The 19,907-nt window shown below is 46.5% G+C and overlaps 1 protein-coding gene across 1 annotated transcript in view; it reads left to right on the forward strand.

Moving 5' to 3' along the window:
• The window catches only part of EFCAB6 (EF-hand calcium binding domain 6), a 958,412-nt gene that overhangs the window by 174,058 nt on the left and 764,447 nt on the right, over positions 1-19,907 (forward strand). The window lies entirely within an intron of this gene.

The following is a 19,907-nucleotide window of genomic DNA, read 5'->3' on the forward strand; positions in this document are numbered from 1 at the left end:
TATCTGATGCCCTCGTGCACTTTCCTTGCAGCACATGTCTCAACAGCTCCCAAAAGTGCACCAAGTTGACCCTGGAACCCAGCAGGATAGAGCCAAGATATTTCCAAAATAAACTTCATCTTTCCTAAATAACTAATACGTTGAGCACATTCTTAGACCAGGGGTGAGCAGAGCTGCAGTCCTCGTTTCATCCATGCAAATTGTTTGGGCCTAATACACATCTGCTTATATTTCTTATAGAGATATATCCTGGATTCCTGGTCTGGCTCTTGAACCAGTTGCAAGTAATGACACTGCTAGCCAGTGTCAGACACATACACACTCAGCCACAAACTGATTTTTATATTGCAGAAACTTTATTGGCATATACATATTGACACACACAAAGACACATACTCTCTCAGCCCCAAAGACACCCCCACAATGGGGCAGATTTTAAAACCTGCGCACAGGCGCAGATTTGTTCGCACAACCTGGCACGAACAAATCTATTCCCGATTTTATAACATGTGCGCGCAGCCGCGCGCATGTTCTAAAATCCAGGGTCGGCGCGTGCAAGGGGGTGCACAATTGTGCAACTTGCACGCACCGAGCCGCACAGCCTGCCTCCGTTCCCTCCGCTCCCCGCACCTTCCCCTCCCTTCCCCTACCTAACCTGCCCCCCAGCCCTACCTAGAACCCCCCCTTACCTTTGAAGAAGCTACGCATGCCGGCCAATGGCCGGCCCGCGATCCCGGGCACAGCGGCAAATGCAAGATAGGCTCGGAGCGCGCAGGGGGAGGCAGGGGTAGTTTTTCGGGGGTTGCGCGCGTATCTTACGCATGCAACCCTTTGAAAATCTACCCCACAGAGTGTATGTCAGAGAAAAGACACCCACACACTCTTTCTCTCACACAGACACATAAACATTCTCTCTGACATGTTACTGTGGTGCTGCTGCTTATGTGCTGACACAGTGAATGCCCCCAGTCCAGCACTGCTGCATCAGGGTGTAAAGCTATTGCTTGCTGTCAGCCCTTCCCCATTCTGCAGCAGCTCCCTCCCTTACCCAATTCCATTCTCTAGGATACTCGCTGGTTCCACAGCCAGCTCCTTCTCTCAGAACTCAGTACAGTCACCTCAGACAGAAGCCTCCCTAACACAGCACAGGACTTCCTCCTGGCTTACCCCCTTCCTTCCTGTGCCTATAGCTTGCCTCCACTTCTCTGCAACCCTCTCACCATTGTAGTGCATTCCCATTGACTGCAAACTCCCACCACTCTAGTGCATTCCTCATGCTCTGCTCTACTTACCTATTCCAGGGGAGGGGGGGAACAGAAGTGAGCCATACTGTTCCCTGGGCTTATAAAAAGAGAAAATTAATTCTTGGCCAAGATTGAGTAGTGCCACTAACCCAAAGTAATACAGCTCCAGATGGAATCCTGCTTTCTCTTGTAGAGCCAGTGTAGCTAGGGCTGGTGTAAAGATATTTGGTGTCATAGGTGAAAGTTATAGCCTTGCACACACTCCTGGCATCACCTTCCCACAAACAATTAAAATTGATATATTTATAGTTACAGATTTTACTTTGTTCTAAGGTAAAATCTGTGCAAAAAGAGACACTGCAGCCATATGGTATTAGGACAATTGTAAAGCAGGTTGGCCTTCAGAAAGCTTTCAGTAAATTGAACAGCATTCTAGTAAAGCTCCCATACAAAAGTAGCACTAACTGCCAGCACTCAAACAGTAACAACCCTATCTATGAAAAGGCAACATTGCAAATATTACACCAGGCCCTAAAACACCAATACACCAGATATTAGGAAAACAGAACAAGCCAAGCTATTATAGATCCCTACACAGAAACTACACGCTACCAGAATATCTCACCTCAGTCACACATGCTGAACACACAGACCTTCACCAAATACAGAATAGAGAGACAATAAAGTTTAACTAGAAACATGCATACAAAAACTACATTGGAAACCATAACAAGACAGACTCCGTATGCAGTGCAACAATGGAAAAACAGAAACATCACCATTCCTTATTAAACATCAACAATAAAATCAAGATATATAAACCATCAATCATAATAGTAAAACCATACTCATAAAAATAATAAGTATTTAAAAGCAGCTGATGAGCAGAACATCCAATGATTAAAAATATATAACATTGTAATTTTTTTATTTTCCAATCAATAAAATATTTCAAAACAGCAGATGCATCAAATGATACCCAATAATTAAATCTAAGGCTAAAAAAAAAATCCCTTGCTCTCCATCTGGAAACTTTAGATTACAGTCATCCTGAGATTGTAATGGATTAGTCATGGATAAGAGGTGTACACAAACTTCCTCTTCTCATATGTACACACTTTCTAACATATATGTTCATTCTCATTACACATTCCCTTATATTCTTTCTCACACACATGCTGACTGACTCACAAACACTGGTTCACACACTTGCTTGCTGGTTTAAATAGTCATCTTGCTCACACATGCTCATCGGCTCTCACAAACATGCTTACTGGCTCACTCACCCTCACTCACACACATACTCTGGAAATCACAGCAAGCCTATTATGCAATGCAACAATGAAAAACAGAAATAACATCATTCCTCATAAAACATTAAGCAATAAAGTCAAGAGATATAAAACATTCATAACATTAAAACCATACTAATAAAAATAATGTCAATCAGGCAACATCCAACGAGCAACCAGTAATTAAAATAACTCCCAAATTTTTTCTAACATTTCCCAAATACCAAATATTTCATATAGTAGACACATGAAATAACTGCCAAAATTTTAAAATAATAGAATTAAAAATCTCCAGCTCTCATATACCTGGAAACGTTTGATTTCCAGTCATCCACAGATTGTTGTGGGAGGAGGGAATCCTCACAATATTTATCCTCTCTCTCCTCATTTAACACATGCACATGCTGCTACACATATAAGGGTAGATTTTCAAAGGGGTACGCGCGTACCCCCCGAAAACCTACCCCCAAACCCCCCCTGCGCGCGCCGAGCCTATTTTGCATAGGCTCCGTGGCGTGCGCAAGCCCCGGGATCCGCGTAAGTCCCGGGGCTTTCATGGAGGGGCGTGTCGTGGGCATGCCGGGAGTGACGCGGCATTTCGGGGGCGTGTCGCGAGTGACGCGGCATTTCGGGGGCGGCGCCGCAGGCGTGGTTTCGGCCCAGGGGCATTCCGGGGGCGTGGCCGCTGCCTCCGGATCAGCCCCCGGACCGGAACATGGAGCGTGGCAGCTGGCCCGGTGCGCGCAAAGTAACGCCTGCTGGAAGCAGGTGTAACTTTGCCGACAGAGGTACGGGGGGTTTAGATAGGGCCGGGGGGTGGGTTAGGTAGGGGAAGGAAAGGGAAGGTGCGGGGGGGGGGGGTGGAAGGAAAGTTCCCTCCGAGGCCGCTCCGATTTCGGAGGGAACGGAGGCAGGCTGTGCAGCTCGGCGCGCGCAGGCTGCCGATTTTGGGCAGCCTTGCGCACGCCGACCCCGGTTTTTAATGGATATGTGCGGCTACTTGCGTATCTATTGAAATCCCGCGTACTCTTGTTCGTGCCTGGTGCGCGAACAAAAGTACGCGTGTGCACAGATTTATAAAATCTGCCCCTTAGGCTCTTTCTCTCTCATACATGCACCCAGGTTCTCTCTGTTTCATATACACACCCAGGCTCTCTCTCATTCACACAAGCATATGCACATAGAGATTTCAGGCCTCCCCTTTCTTTTGGCCTTGTCTTTGGCTGCTGTGGGATGGCAGCACTGTTCCTGAGTGACGGAAGGGAGATGGAAGAAGGCTCTTACTACCTGCTGTTCCTGTAAAATGGGAGGTGGGAGGCTGCGTCAGGATAATGGTCTGCTGTGGCTGTGCGGGCTTCTCTTCAGGCCGCATGAGGATGGCGTCTGACATGGTGGTGCAGGCCTCGCTTTAGGCTGAGTCTGAATTGGGTCTGACATGGCTGCACAGGCCTATCTTCAGGCCATGGCAGGATGGGTTCTGCCATGATCGTGTAGACCTCTCTTCAGGTCACGGAAGGATGGGTTCTGCCTCTGCCCTGCAGGTTTCTCTTTGGGCTGCGGCCCTTCTGATCTTTTCTTTGGGTCATGACGCTGCAAAAAAAAAAAAGAAAACCATCTAACCTGAGCGACCGCCACTTTTTGCAAGCCCCGGGACATACGCGCGTCCCAGGGCTTGCCCATGCCGCCGAGCCTATGCAAGATAGGCTCGGTGCGCACAGGGGCAGCTTTTCGGGGGTTACGCGCGTATCTTACACGCGTAACCCTTTGAAAATCTGCCCGTTAATGTTGTGGTTCAATTTTTAACCCCCAAATACCTTTCAGAATTCTCACTTTTTTTTTTTTAAAGATTTCTCTTACTGTATCCTTCTACAAATATCTGGATTACTGGCAGTGTAAGTGTTAAACTACCCTTACTACCAGTGCTCTGGAATTCAGTATCTCAACAAAGTAGAATAAGATGAGTAGCCAAAGTATGTGTGAGTGTAAATGATGAGCTCATGATTCATCAGGGGACTAAATTCCTGGCCCCCCCTGAGCACAGATTTGATTACTTCACTGTAGCTCTTCTTAAATCTCTTGACTTACGACTGTACCTGACTCCCCTGACTTAACAGAGCTCAACAGGACAAAAATTTTAATTTCCTGGCAGGCCAATTCCCACCAGTGGGTTATGCACCTCTACTAGCAGATGGAGACGGAGTAAACAATGACTTTACAGATATATAGCCCTGCCCTGACATCAGCCCGCCAGTATTCTCCTTTTCCAGCAGATGGTGGTCATGCATTTCCCTACTGGGGATTGCTTGTAGTAAAAAAAAGAAAAGAAAAGAACCGAAGAGCAAACATAGTTTCCGGAGAAGATGAAGACTGGATTGCACCACTTGCCTCCTGAGGTGATAAGATGGTGTCCCTCCCTCAGTACTGGAGTCCAGTAGCCTTTTTTCAGGCACAGACTTAAACAAGAGACAAGTAGCGCTTGCAGGCTGAGAGAGGCTCAGCGGTGAAGGCTTTCTCCCTCTTCCCTCGCAGCCAGAGATCTGTTCCTGCTTCAGCCAAGGAGGGCTGACATCAGGGTAAAAAAAAAAAAAAAGATAAAATTGAAGACGATTTTGTAGTGAGGCTCTTCTTCCCTCTTTCATCTTAACTGGGTGTATCACCTTGGCGTTGGTGTTTGGCATCTGACTGCTCATTTATCTGGGGAGTTCAGTGAGGTGTGGAGGCTGCGAAGAATCGGCAGGTTGAGTAGCCTTTTGGCTAGACTCCGTTCTTCAGGCTTAGTGTCTGAATCACACGGTAGGCCGCAGTGGTTTCTTTGCACATTTTTTGCAAGTGGCGGTGTGCTTGTGTGTGCCTCTTTTGCACCTAGTTCTGCGTTGTGTGCTTACTTATGATGTGCATGCTTGGGCACGTTTCTGAATATGTATTGTGAGCACATGGCTGAGCGAGTATTGTGCATGTATTGTGCGCATAGCTGTGTGTGTGGCTTTGCGCATGTTGCTTTGTGCATGCAGCTTTTGTGCATGTAATTTGTGCATGTGCCTGGCCATGTAGTTGCCCTAGTAGCTGAATGCCTGTCTCAGCGTGTTTCTTCTCTGTATAGCTGAGTGTCTGCTTGACTGCATATCAGACTGCAGGGCTTGGCAGTTGGCAGCATCACCTCATTGTCAAAGAAATCCTTGTGCTTGGCCATTGTGTACCTTGCCTTAAAAGGCAATACAGCCAGAGTGTTTTATGAGCCTGTATCAATGCTGACTGGATGCTTGAGCTCCTTTGCCTTCTACTGCTGTGCCAATGCTAATCCATCCCTTCAGTCTGAGGGGAGTGGGTTTGGAGTCAACCCTATATGGGTGTCCCCTTCTTAGTTGATCCACAGGCAGAGACATCTTCAGGACAGGCTGACTCTAGGGATTTCAAGTATTGGTTTATGGGCCTGGTATGGACTCATCCTCCTTTTCCTGGGTGGAATTTTTACAGTGACTGCAGGAGTGGCATTCTGAGACGGTAATGCCTCCTAGATAGAATTGCATGCAGAGGGTCCCCACTTGCCCACCACTGTATATAAATGCCATGGTGCAGCACTTCCTGACAGTCTTTGAGTATCTGTGGATCTAGATGATGATGATGAAATGGGCTGTTCCCCTCTTGAGCAAAAGAAAACTCACCTGGATTTAGAGGCATGTGACACTTTTCTGTCTGTGAAGATACTTGAGGTGGCTGGCAGAGATTCTATGAGTGTGTTGACAAAGGATCACTTATTTGTTATCCTACGTGAGGCTTCATGTTTCCTTCCTCTCCTGGCCGCAATTCAAGAGTTGTTTGGCATTGAATGGAGTGCGACAGGGCCAACATTAAAGAGGAGCGTGCCATGGCGGGTTTATATTGTTACCCCCCCGTGCTGCCGGATGACTTGTGCTCCTACCACTGCTCCAGGGACCTCTGGGGGCTCTCTCAGGCATTCCTAGGAGACTTCCTCCAGCCCTGCTCCCGCCACACGACTCCCCACTTCGCAGTAGGGACACCGTCCGACACGCGGTCTGTGCCCGATCCCCTAGGTACGCGTGCGCACTGCTTCCCCACATGTAAAGGGCCAGTGGCAGGAAAATTCCACAGCCCTCAGTGATGACATGGCAGCCATTGGCCTATTTAATCCTGGCCCTGCAAGTGGTAGATGTCTCAGCAACAGGTCTCGCTCTGCCTTAGAGCTGCTGGTTGCTTCATCTGTTCCTGGTCCTGCCTCACCTGTTCCTGATCCTGGCCCTGCCTTGTCTGTTCCTGGCCCCTCTCCAGTCTCCGCTCCTCATCCCCTCAGTTGGTTCTTCTGGTTATTGACTTGGTTCGTTCCTGGATTCTGCTTTGCTGCCATCTGCCCTGACCATCTGCTCACTCATCGACTCTTCTTGTTAGCCACATGCCTCGACCTCTGGTCTGTTCCTGGATTCTCCTGCCTGCTACCAGCCCCAACCTCTGGAACGCCTGACTTTGCTTCTGCCTCCTGCCTTCAAGAATCGTCTTTGTCTGAGACCCGCGCTTAAGTCCTGCCAGTCCCAGCATCCAAGGGCTCAACCTGCGGGGAATGAGGGCTGGTATAGGTGAAGGTCCGGTCATGTCTCCATCGCCTGCATCTGCCTCCGGATGATGAGGACCTATTGGGGCCTCCCCCTATAGGTGGCACCAACCTTGTCTTGGCAAGGGTCCACCGCTTCTCGTAACAGTTTGCTGAGGCCATGGACCCAGCAGATATCTCCGGGCTTCAGGCTATCCCTGGCCTGGCACAGAAGCTCTAGCAGCAGCAGCAATGCCTTGAGATGGTTGCAGCTACCATGGACTGGCTCAGTTCTCGCCTTGACGCCTTGAACACCTCCATGAGCCAGTCCCATTGTACGCCACCTAGCCCCGGGGCAGTGGCAGCCCCTGCACGATTATCGGTTCTGCCTCAATATGCAGGTGACCCCAAACTTTGCCGGGGAGTTTTGAATCAATGCCAGATACATTTTCCCTGCAGCTTGCTCAGATCCCCACTGGTATCATGAAGACTACATTCATTATTTCCCTCCTGGACGGCAGGGCATTGGAGTGGGCCTCACCCCTCTGGGAGCGTGGGGATCCACTTCTTCAGGATATCCAATTGTTTTTACAAGCCTTTAGGTGGAAGAGCCTGGACATTCGGCTACCTTGAGCTCAGAGTTGCTCCACCTTCACCAAGAGTCGTGGTCCCTGTTCGACTATGCCATCGAGTTTTGCACGCTGGCCTCCATGTTGAATTGACGAAAGGACAGCCTCCGTGCTATTTTTCTTGAAGGCCTGTCCCCACAAATTAAAGATGAGCTCGCTATGAGAGATCTACTAGAGTCTCTAGATGCCCTGATCAATTTAACTGGCCGGATCGACTGACATGTCCAACAGCGAGCCCGGGAACTCCGGGGTCCTTGCAGGCAAGTGCCCCTTGTACCCACCTTTTCCCGATCACTTCTCCCAATGGCTCAGGAAACTGCCATCACAGGACATGCAGAGGAACATGCAGTTGTGCTGATCCTGTACTTTGGCCGAGGAGAAACTTCGTCACCGATGCCTTGGTCTCTGCTTCTTCTGCGGTGAGAGGGGGCATCTGGTGGATTGTTGCCCACAGAAGCCAGGAAATGGTTGTGCTCCTAGGCTGCACTGACACAGCCCTCATACTGACACTCCCAGTATCCATTGGGGAGGAAGGCTGATAATTTTCCACATTGGCCCTGGTGGATTCTGGGGTTGGAGGGAATTTTGTTGCCCACGCTCTAGTAAAGGAACTTGAACTAACCACCAATGCCTGTGATCAGCTCCTATATATCTCCTCCATCTATGGGGAACTCTTGCCAGGACATATCGAGTATACCACCAATCCTCTACGCTGTCGTATGGGTGTTCTGCATGAGGAGCACATTACTTTTTATGTCCTAGAGAAAGCTGTGCACCCGATAGTCCTGGGGTTGTCCTGGCTCCAATTGCATTCACCCTAGTTTGACTGGGGAACCCTCCAGCTCAACAGTTGGGGCCCTCACTGTTTCGAGGGTTGCCTCAGATGAGTCCTACCTGCGTCAACCATTCCCCTAGTCACCACACCTCTGATCCTTCCACCTCAATACCAAGACTTCGAGGATGTTTTTTCCAAAAGCAAAGCATAAATCTTGCCAGAGCATCGACACTTTGCGCCATCTACCTTCTTCCCGGAACCATTCCCTCACAGGGCAGGGTATATCCCCTTTCCCTTCCAGAATCTGCGACGATGTCAGAATACAACAAGAGAACCTCACCAAGGGGTTTATTCGAACTTCCACCTCTCCAGCAGGGGTGGGTCTTTTCTTCGTGGCCAAAAAGGATGGGATCTTATGCCCCTGTTTAGATTATCGTGGCTTAAACGCTATCACGAAGAAATACAGTTATCCCCTGCCACTCATCTTGGAGCTGTTGGATTGCCTCAGGAGTGCCAAGGTCTTCTCAAAGCTGGATCTCCACGGAGCCTACAACCTCATCCGCATCTGGCTGGGAGACGAATGGAAGGCAGCTTTCAACACCCAGGACAGCCATTATGAGTACCTCGTAATGCTGTTTGGTCTCTGCAATGCTCTCGCAGTGTGCCAGCACATGATGAACGAGATCTTTCTTGACCTCCTATATGTCTCAGTGGTAGTCTACCTCGACGATATCCTTGTGTTCCCTCCAAACCTCCAGACCCATCGCCAACATGTGTGGGTAGTCCTGCAATGACTCCATGAACACCGACTGTACGCAAATCTTGAGAAATGTTCTTTCGAGCAGGGAAGTCTCCCCTTTTTGGGATACATTGTATTCAGCCAAGTCTTCCGGATGGATCCTGAGAAGGTGCATAGCATCCAGGAATGGGCTCAACCCTCGACCTTACGTGGACTCCAGAGATTTCTTGGATTTGCAATTTTTTATCGCCATTTCATCCCACACTATTCTCAGCTCGTGGCTCTTCTAACCACACTCACTCGGAAGGGGGTCAAAGACAGGAACAGGTCACCCGAAGAGGTTTCAGCCTTTTCTGACCTCAAACAAGCTTTCCTCTGGGAGCCCTGTCTTCGACACCCAGACCTTGATTGTTCCTTCACCCTTAATACTGCCCCTACCCTTCTTAGGGGTAGGGGCAGTATTAAGCCAAGTAATCCACTCAGGAACTCTTCGTCCCTGTTCATTCTCCTCCCGCAAATTCACTCCTGTCGAGCAAAATTATGATATCGGGGACAAAGAACTACTTTCTATAAAGTTGGCTCTTGACGAATGGTGTCACGGTTGGAGGGGTTGCTTCACCGCATTACCATCTTCACTGACCACAAGATCCTGAAGTATCTCCATCAGTCCCAATGCCTCAATGCACGCCACGTCCGGTGGTTACTCTTTTTCAACTGTTTTGATTTTGAGCTCTGCTACAGCCCGGCCAGGAAGAATACCTGGGTTGATGCTCTGTCCCAATCTTTTGAGGCAGAAGACATGCCTGATTTGCCAGCACACATCATAGACACTGCTAGGGTCCTCTTGGCTGCTTCTCAGACAGCGCCTCCATGGAAAACAGTCATCCCCACAAGGCTCCGAAAGGCTCTGAAAGATGGTGCTTGCTTGGGCCCATGACTCGTAAGTGGCAGGACACCCCAGCCAGCTCTGCACCTTAGACCTTCTCAGGCACTATTACTGGTGGGTCTCGTGTGGCACATGATGTCAAGGCCTATGTGGAATCCTGTCCCACCTGTGCCCAACACAAGCCAGTGGTGGGATGACCTTGTGGGCTGTTACAGCCATTGCCAGCCCCCAAACAAACATGAACTCACCTGTCCACTGATTTTATGGTGGACTTCCCGAGTTCTAACGGCTGCAGCATTATTTGGGTGGTAATAGACTGGTTACTTGACTAGGCCCACATTTCCAGAGGTTTCTTCAGCTCCTCACAGCTTCTTGCTGACTTTTCAGCCACTCCTTTTTGACTGACTCTGGTGCATTGTAGCTTCCTTTTATCTCCTTTATCTCTTCTCCTATCCTCCTATGGCTTCTTTGTAGGCTTCCTCCACCTGAGTACGAGGAATCCATGAGCTTTTAATTTCATCTTTTGTTGTGTGGGTCTGCTTCTCTTCACATATTCCTGGGGAACCCTTCTGAGCTGGCTGGGTGTGGTACAGCGATGAGCAATCAAGGCTTTTTCTCTTTGTGTACTTTATTTAGGGTCCAATAAACCAACAGTATTCCACATTCACATTTCCAACTCAGTAATACAAACTTGAACAGATCAGCTATCTTGAAGGGTCTCCCTTCCTTATTTACTCATGGTCAATCCACAAGCTGTTCTCTCAGAGTCTGGGGGCCCTCTTTTGCTCTCCTCTCAACCTACATTATATCCCCAGCCAGAGGATACATCTTGTACCTAGAATTTCCTATTTTAATGTGGACTGGGTCCAGATAGCTAAACCCTATTCTTAAGATGTTCTGAATTGTTTACATGCTGGAGTGCTGAAAGAAATGAGAAATGAAATTGTGGACTTGCTATTGAAAATTAGTAAGTTATCAGTAACATCATATATGGTACCTAAAGACTGGAGGGTTGCCAATGTAATGCCAATTTTTAAAAATGGATAAGGGATGATCCAGGAAATTACAGACCAGTCTGACATCTGTGCAAAGCAAAATGGTAGAAACTATCATAAAGAACAAAATTGCTGAACATGTAGATAGGCATAGTTTAGTGGGACAAAGCCAACATAGATTTAGCCAAGGGATTTCTTGCCTCAAATTTGCTGCATTTTTTGAGAGCATAAATAAACATGTGGATAAAGGTGAGACAGTTGATATAGTGTATCTAGTTTTCCAGAAAGCACTGAAAAGGCCCTCATGAGAGAATTTTTAGGAAAGTAAAAATTCATGGAATTGGGGCATTGTCCTATTATGGATTGCCAACATGTTAAAAGATAGAAAACTGAGAGTAGGGCTAAATGATAAATGTTCCCAATAGAGAAAGCTAAATAGTGGAGTGCTCTAGGGATCTGTTCTGGGACCACTGCTTTTTAATATATTTATAAATGACCTGGAATTGGGAACAATAAGTGAGGTGATACAATTTGCCAATGACACAAAATTATTCAATGTTGTTAAATCACAAGAGGATTGTGAGAAATTGCAAGAGGAGCATGCAAACAGCAAATGAAATTTAATGTGGACAAGTGAAAAGTGAAGCACTTAGGGAAGAGTAATCCAAATTATGGCAGAGGGGAGATATGACAGAGGTCTATAAAATAATGAGTGGAATGGAAAGAGTAAACATTAATCAGTTGTTTACCCTTTCGAAAAGTACAAAGATAAGGGGTACACAATAAAGTTACTAGGTAATGCATTTAATACTAATAAGAACAATATGGGGTAGATTTTAAAAGGTATGCACGGGTATACATGTACGCGTGCTACCCGGTGTACACACATGTACGCCCGATTTTATAAACTGCGTGCGCATCCCGGGGCTTTATGCTTGTCGCCGGGCCTTTTGAAAATAGGCCCGGCGCGTGTAAGCCCATTTACGCACTTAACCCTTTGAAAATCCAGCCCTATATTTTTTTACTCAACGCATAATTACATTTTTTAATTCGGTGTAAGAGGATGTGATAAAAGCTATTACTGTAGCTGCATTTAAAAAAGGTTTGGATAACTTTTTGGAGGAAAAGTCCATAAACCATTATTAAGGTAGCATTGCAAAAATCCACTGTTTTTCCTTGGGATGAACAGTTTTGAATCTGTCTAGCCCTTGGGATCCTGCCAGGTATTTGTCACCTGGATTAGCCACTGTTCGAAACAGGATATCAGGCTTGATGGACCTTTGATCTGACCCAGTATGTCAAGTCTTATATGCTTAAGGAAAATATATGGGCCCATTCCCACTCCTCCTCTTCATTCTCTGGGTGCGAGTTGCCCTTCCCAAAATGCATATCTTCTTTATATTCAACCATACTCCAAAGGTTCATTTTTCCTTTCCCTTGGTTGATTGCAGTCTCTTTTGCTCTGCTGAGTTAGGTGGTGCTTCCATTTCAGATCTTCCAGCTATAGGCACTTCTTGTCATATGGTCTGTAATCTTACAATAGAAACATTCCTCGAGGGCTTCTTTTACTTTGCCCTCATTGCTTTGCTCATGGGTTTCTTTCTTTATCACTTTCCATATTATTGGGGCAACAGTCTTCTTTATGCCCATTCCCTGCACAGAGGGGCACAAAAGGAAAAATGATCCAGACTGTCACTGTTGCGCCCGTCAGTCACAGATGGCTGCGACCTTTGCTGCTCACCTCATTTTGCCCTATAGCTCCGATTCTGGCAAAGATGGCCACTACTGCCTCTGCACCCGACCTCCCTGGCGTTCCCGGGACAGCATTGGCGATAACGGTTGCCATCTTGAATCAGGTGTAACTTAGGGCACGCACGTGCGCTTGCCTTCGTCATATCCACATCATGGTGGGAACCTCGGGGGCGTCCCCTCCGCATGACGTTGCTGCCTACGTGTACTTAAGCCTACTGGACCTTCCTACCAACGAGTTAGCAAGGATTCCATTTTGCTCAATTTCTTTTCGCAGAGACGCTTCACCTCACTGTTCCTGCGTTCCAGACTGAGTGACTTGGGGGCCTTTCTGCACTCAGGGCTATCCACTCCTCGGAGAGCCTTCTCTGCGAGTCTCACCTTTACCAGCTTAGTGAGTACCTCTCGCTACTTCTATGGACAACCCTTCAGTGTTCCTGCTCCGGGTCTCTGCTGCTGCTACAACGATATCTCTACTGGAACACCACGGAGTGAGTACTAGACCTGATCTACAACTCTGTTTCTCTCCCAGTCTGTGGACCACTACTGGAGAATCCATCTCAGGTCTTCCTACTCAAGGACTGAGTTTACAAACCCGCTCCTCGAGTTTCTCTTTGCTGTATAATAAATATGTCTCTGACTCCTGTGTCCATCACTGCTGAGACCCCGCCTGTCATGAAGAGTCCCCACAGGGCTCCTCCCTGTGGGTGGAGTCAACTCTCTCCACTACCCAAGGGCCCACAAACCAAGTTCAAGTATAACAGTCACCACCCAGGTGTAGAGGAATTTCCTTGAGTCTTTTCTTTTCTTTGTTTTGGAGGCTCAGCTTTTTAAGGGTTCTCTCTTCTCAGTATACTCTATAACCTCTTGATTAGGCTGAAATATCAAGCCAACATTCATGGTATCTCCTCCTAAGTACCGAAAACTTTTGGTAAATTGGCCACACTTGCCACAGTTGAAACATGTTGAAGAGCTTACTGGCTGTCCTCTGAATGTCAAGATGGTGTCTCGCTGCCCGGAGGACAGTTGCTGGGTCCTCCTATTTTCCTTGTCAGACTCAGGCTTCTGGACAGAGTGTCCCTCTATCCTCGTTTGCATTCAAGGGTATTCTGCGAGACCTGGGCTTGATGGAAGGCATCAGCCAACTCTATGGCCAAGACCAGGATAAACTCGGTATGCTAGCATATACATTGCCATATGGACAGGTGCCATATGGACAGGTGTCCATTGTTCAAGCAAGACTAAATTGGCCACTTCTTGGCTTGACTTTGTTCTAGGCTGTAGCTATTTCCATTCAAAGACGTCAAGACAGTGGTAAAATTTCTGGGGCTTTCTCCAAAGCAGAGGGTCCCTTTCCAGAACTGCAGTCAATTTGTCTCTGGATTACATCCAGCCCTTTTGAGTATAGCCACCTTGATGTCTGGATAATGATCCCTCCCATCTGTGTTTGCTAACTGATATGCTGCTTGGCTAGGGCCAGTCAACAGATTTCCCAGATATATGGTTCAGTCAGCCTTGGGCTACCACTCAAAGTTCACTGGAAAAACATTTGGATCTTCTCCTGGTTCTAATTTGGTGATTATGGGAGCTATCATGGTACGCCATTTGGCAATAGCTTCAAAAGCTTCTGTAGATGACATATGTTGCTTGACTGCACCCTCCTGCAGTGTAATCAAAGTTGCTTGTAGGGTGCCTAATTTTCTAGGAGGCACTGTTATTCCACCTCAAGGCCCTGTACAATGGTCTGTAACTGTGTTTGTCCCTCAGCGAGGATCTAAATCACCTGCTCCCTTTTTCTAAATTTTCCACTTTATTTCTCCACAGTAGGGAAGGGGAAGGGAAAACCCCTTTCTGTTTCACACACAAAATAAATTCCTGCATATTTGGCTCTAACTTACTCACTGGTCACCTGACTATACTGGGCAGAACTAGCCCTTTAGCCTGCTATACAAACCTAGGTCACTATGATGAGGCCCCAAACTTAAATTTTTTCTTTTTTTTTTATTTCTTAAGCACTTATCTGTGCTGCTATATTCTACAGCATTTTCTGTAACATAGCCTTTACCAAGCACTTTTTTTTCTGCCTTGAAGCTTGGACTTCAGGTTGTATAAAAAAAAAAAATTTCCTCTTGAGGTATGGATTTCCGTCTGGGCAGTGCTTAGCACAGAAAATCCCCAAGCTGACACCAAATGTGGCACAGAATTGAGCGGTCAAAGCTTTTTCTGTTTGTGTGCTTTATTTATTTACAGTGCCAATAAACCAACAGTATTCCACATTCACAATTCAAATTCAGTAATACAAACTCAAAAAATTCATCTATTTGGAAGGGGCTCCCTTCTCTTTTTACTGACTGTTAATCCACAAGCTGTTCTCTCCTAGAGTCTGGGGCCCCCTTTGATCTCCTCTCAGCCTACATTATATCCCCAGCAAAAGGAGATAGCCTGTACCCAGAATTCCCTATCTTAAGGTAGACTGGATCCAGATAGCTAAGCTCTGTTAAGGTACTCTCTTCAATACCATGACTCTACATACTTCCATCCCCTGGAAGAGCCAGCGAGTAAAAGTAGCTGCTAGCTTCAGAATTCTGAGATGCTTCTACTTCCTAAATTCAACTATTGTATATTCACTTTAGTATACAATGACAATCCTACACCTAGTCAATTATCTATCACACCCAAAAGTAACAGGACCGCCTTATCTTCTCCAAGTGAACTTATATCTATTGACCCTTGCATCTATAAGAATCGATATAACTAACCCAAAACATATAACTAACCATACCAGTCCTGTAACCTTCTCATTTCATATTGTATATACTAACTTACTTCTGTATTTGTCTCCTGTAAATCGAGTCCGAACATATTTAATTTGCTTTCCGGCTAACATTCCCACCCCATCGAAAATTGTAAACTGTTATGATGGCAAAAACGAATGACGGTATATAAAACTCAATAAATAAAATAAATAAATAAACTATCCTTTTACTTTGTGACTTCACATCTGCTATAATCCTTAAATTGAACTGTACCAGAAAATGATCAGTCTAAGGTAACTGAGTAGACAACATTAATTTTTTTTTCCTTATAAAAACTGTCTTATAGGAAAACAAACTAAGTCCAGGGGGTTGCCAACACAGTGAGTCTCAGAATTACTAGCAAACCAAATCTGACATAGCATCTAAATATCTTGCTCAAACCCATTCCGTGGTTCATCAGCATGGACATTAAAAACTATGACACCCACAGGTGTCAGATATATCATCCATAAGTTCTTCCAATAAGCAATCATTATTAGGGTCTGATTAAGATATAGCTTAGTAGTCAGAGTTTTCAGCAGAGCTTCAATCAAAGAAGCATATAGCATACATAACAAGATGCTGGCTTACACTATACAGAGAAAGAATACTGGATCACTTCCTTACCAGACAATTTGGGGTAGATTTTAATAAGTGCACATGGTACCTGGTGCGCACATATGGATGTGCCAATTTTATTAAACCTTTGAATACTTTTGGCAATAACCCTCAATTTAGAATATCACAAAAACTACTCCCAAAACATATGAGGGAAACTGTAAAATACAGTCACAAATTATTTTATACTTTTTAATTCCTGGGAATCGGTATCAGAATATACAGTGCTTCAATCTCATGGGCTCTTGCCCGCAAAGGGCTACAATCCCTCTCTTTTATTTGCACTTTGATAACTTCAAAAATGTGGTATAGGGTACGATAGAAACTCTTCAAATAACTTGAAGATTTAACATAAGCCTGGACAGAAAGGTTGTGCTGAGAAAGGTTTGCCAGGAGTCCCAGACATGGCATGGTTATCTCATCTTCTGTTGACTGAATATGCTGCATTAGAAATGTAATTAATTCTTCAATCTTGTCACTAGCCTGGAAGACTGACATTATAGGTCAACCTCTGCAGTAGGTGAATGCTCTGTAACAGTACTGGATTGCTCAGACTAGCACTACTTCGGTGAACCACTCCTGACAACACACTTGTGACATTGTAAGTAGTGTGAAGAGCTTCTCTGGTCTCATTATCTACAGCTAAATGAGCCAACAGTGAAATTGCCTTCTGAGATATGGAAGGGTTGGTATTTGGATCCTCGATAAGTTCCACAATGCTGCTCAAACATTCACTTGGCAAGATTTCTTTTGACGAAAAGATTCTGGTCAGTTTCAGTCCAAAGATAACCTCTAACTGGCGCTAGAGCTGCAGCGTGTTGCCCTCGGCCTTGCTGATCTTATACTGGCTCAGCGCCAGCAGCAGTGCCTTCAGACAGCTCGTAGCCTCCATGGTCGCCCCGCCGCTTCCCGGAGGAGGGCTCCTGACAGCAGCACTAATACCGCCTGAGCCGCGGACATTCATTAACGGGATCTCCGGGTCCTTGAGAGAGGGTGCTGCGGTCACTTCATAAACGTGAAGTGAGTGGCATGTTTCAAAGTAATTTTTTCTTTAAAAAAAGATTGAGGAAAGGTGATAAAAGTGCTTTTTATTCTAGGAACAACGTTAAGTACCCTGAAGCAGGCGTGAGTCCCATGCCGAAACATTGTCAATGTTGGGCAAGTAAGAGACAGCAACGGAGGTGGTGATAGCAGCAGCAAAAATGAGATAAGTCGTAGCAAAATAGAGCTAAGTTAAATTGTTTTAGATTAATAAGATATACACCAAAAAAAGATATTTTAAAAAGGGTAATTAGCAGGATAAAAATAATGAACGGGAAAAAGTAAATGACGTTATCCCAGGACAAGCAGGATGCTAGTCCTCACATATGGGTGACATCAGTAATGGAGCCCTATGTACGGAAAACTTCTTTTAAAAGTTTCTATGAAACTTTTGACTGGCACCAGAGTGCCTACTGAGCATGCCCAGCATGCCATGATATTCCCTGCCACAGGGGTTTCCCTTCAGTCTTCTTTTTTCCGCGAAGCAGTTAGCCTCGCGGTCTCTAGGAGTCCTGTGGAATTCTCCACAACTTTAACTTTTCAAAAAAGTTTAGAAAACTTCAGCCGCAAAGGGTCTCCCCTTAGTAAATACCGTCGCGGTAAGTTTTTGAATTTTCGCGGTGCCGTTCCGTTTTCGACAACTTTGTTGTCCTTGGTCATTGGCCGTCGATGGCTGTCCGGCCCCAAAATGGCTTCAGGCTTCAAAAAGTGCCCCAAGTGCACCAGGAACATGTCCATTACAGACCCTCACCAGGATTGTGTCCTCTGTCTTGGTGAATTCCATGATGTTAAGGTTTGTCCCTTATGTGCAACGATGACATCAAAGGGCCGTCGTCTCCGACTAGAAAAAATGGAGCAATTGTTTAAAATACAGCTTTTATCAGCTCCATCTACTTCAACACAATCGTCTCCGGCTGGGTCGATTCGAAAAGTCGTGTTGAAAAAGCGTCTACCAGGTGAGTCGGGAAATGCTCCCTTTTCCTCCCCCTCACCATCGTCCAGGGCATCGACATCGGGCAGTGAAAAAGCCCGCGAAAAAGAAAAGCATCGCCATCGCCACCGTAGGCCGCATACAGCATCTGCGACCTCGATACCCGGCGAGCCATCGACAGAAAGCGGTACAGCGACTAAGAAACCTCGGCTCCAGGATCAGGCTTCGGAGCCGTCGACAGAGCGATCCCCGCCGATTCCGGCGCAGGGAACCGTGCCTCCTCAGGGCCCTGAGGAGGTACCGGCATCGCCATTACTGCCTCCCCCCATGGGTGCTCTGTTTTCACCATCCATGCGGGCGGAACTTGATGTATATATACGTCAAGCGGTCAGAGATGCATTCGAGTCGATGCCACGAACTCAGCCTTCTACACCAGCGATGCCATCGACACCGATTCCGATGACATCGCCCGTTCCAGCACCGGTACCCTCGATGCCGATTCCGGCCATACCATCACCACAACCATCGATGCCACCGATGCCGATGCCGCCAGTTCCTGCGTATGGACCGCCGATGCCATCGATTCCCATTCGGCCACCGGCACCGATACCACCATCGATGCCAGGTCCAGAATCCTCCATTTGTCAACCATTAATGGATAAATTGGATTCACTAATTCAAGTTTTTTCTACTTCACCTCAAGGTTTGGATTCAGATACACTTCCAGAACCAGTACCTGGTCCATCAGGGGTTATTCCACCTATGAGGCCACATACACCACTATCGGAGGTTCCTTTTAAGCCTCTTAGACCATCAGGTCATCCACTGGATACTGGTACTGACTCAGGGGATGATATCTCATCTGAAGAAGATATCTTATCTGAACCTTCACCACCAGAAGACAGAAGGAAATCACCACCAGAAGATCTTTCCTTCTCTAACTTCATCAAAGAGATGTCTGACACTATTCCATTCTCGCTCCTGTCAGAAATAGACACTAGGCAAAAGACCTTGGAGGTCCTTCAGTTTGTGGATCCTCCTAAAGAAATACTAGCTATTCCAGTGCATGAAGTCCTGCAAGAGCTAATGTACCGGATGTGGGAGCACCCTGGCTCTGTGGCAGCAGTTAACAAACGAGCTGATGCCACATATCTCGTCCAACCCATTCCAGGGTTTCAAAAATCTCAGTTGCCACACCAATCTGTAGTGGTTGAATCAGCCCAGAAAAAGGCTAAGAGACTGAAACAACATGCTTCCACACCTCCAGGCAAAGACAGTCGTTTCCTAGATAGTTTAGGAAGAAAGATCTTCCAAGGAGCAATGCTGGTCTCACGGATAAACTCCTATCAATTATTCATGAACCAGTATCAGCGTGACCTGTGGAAACAGGTTGAAGCTCTTTCCCAACAACTACCAGACCAGTTTCAAGAGGGTTTCTTCCGTCTCGTGCATAAGGGCCTAGAAGCAGGCAAGCACGAGGTGAGAGCCACTTATGATTCCTTTGAAACGGCCTCCCGTTTATCAGCCTCTGGTATCACGGCTCGGAGATGGGCCTGGTTAAAATCCTCTGAACTTAGACCAGAAGTGCAGGAAAGGTTAGCAGACCTACCTTGCCTAAGAGAAAACCTTTTTGGAGACAAGGTCAAGGAGGCAGTGGCAACCATAAAAGA

This window comes from Rhinatrema bivittatum, chromosome 4 (assembly GCF_901001135.1).
Source record: "Rhinatrema bivittatum chromosome 4, aRhiBiv1.1, whole genome shotgun sequence".
NCBI classification, from domain to species: domain Eukaryota; kingdom Metazoa; phylum Chordata; class Amphibia; order Gymnophiona; family Rhinatrematidae; genus Rhinatrema; species Rhinatrema bivittatum.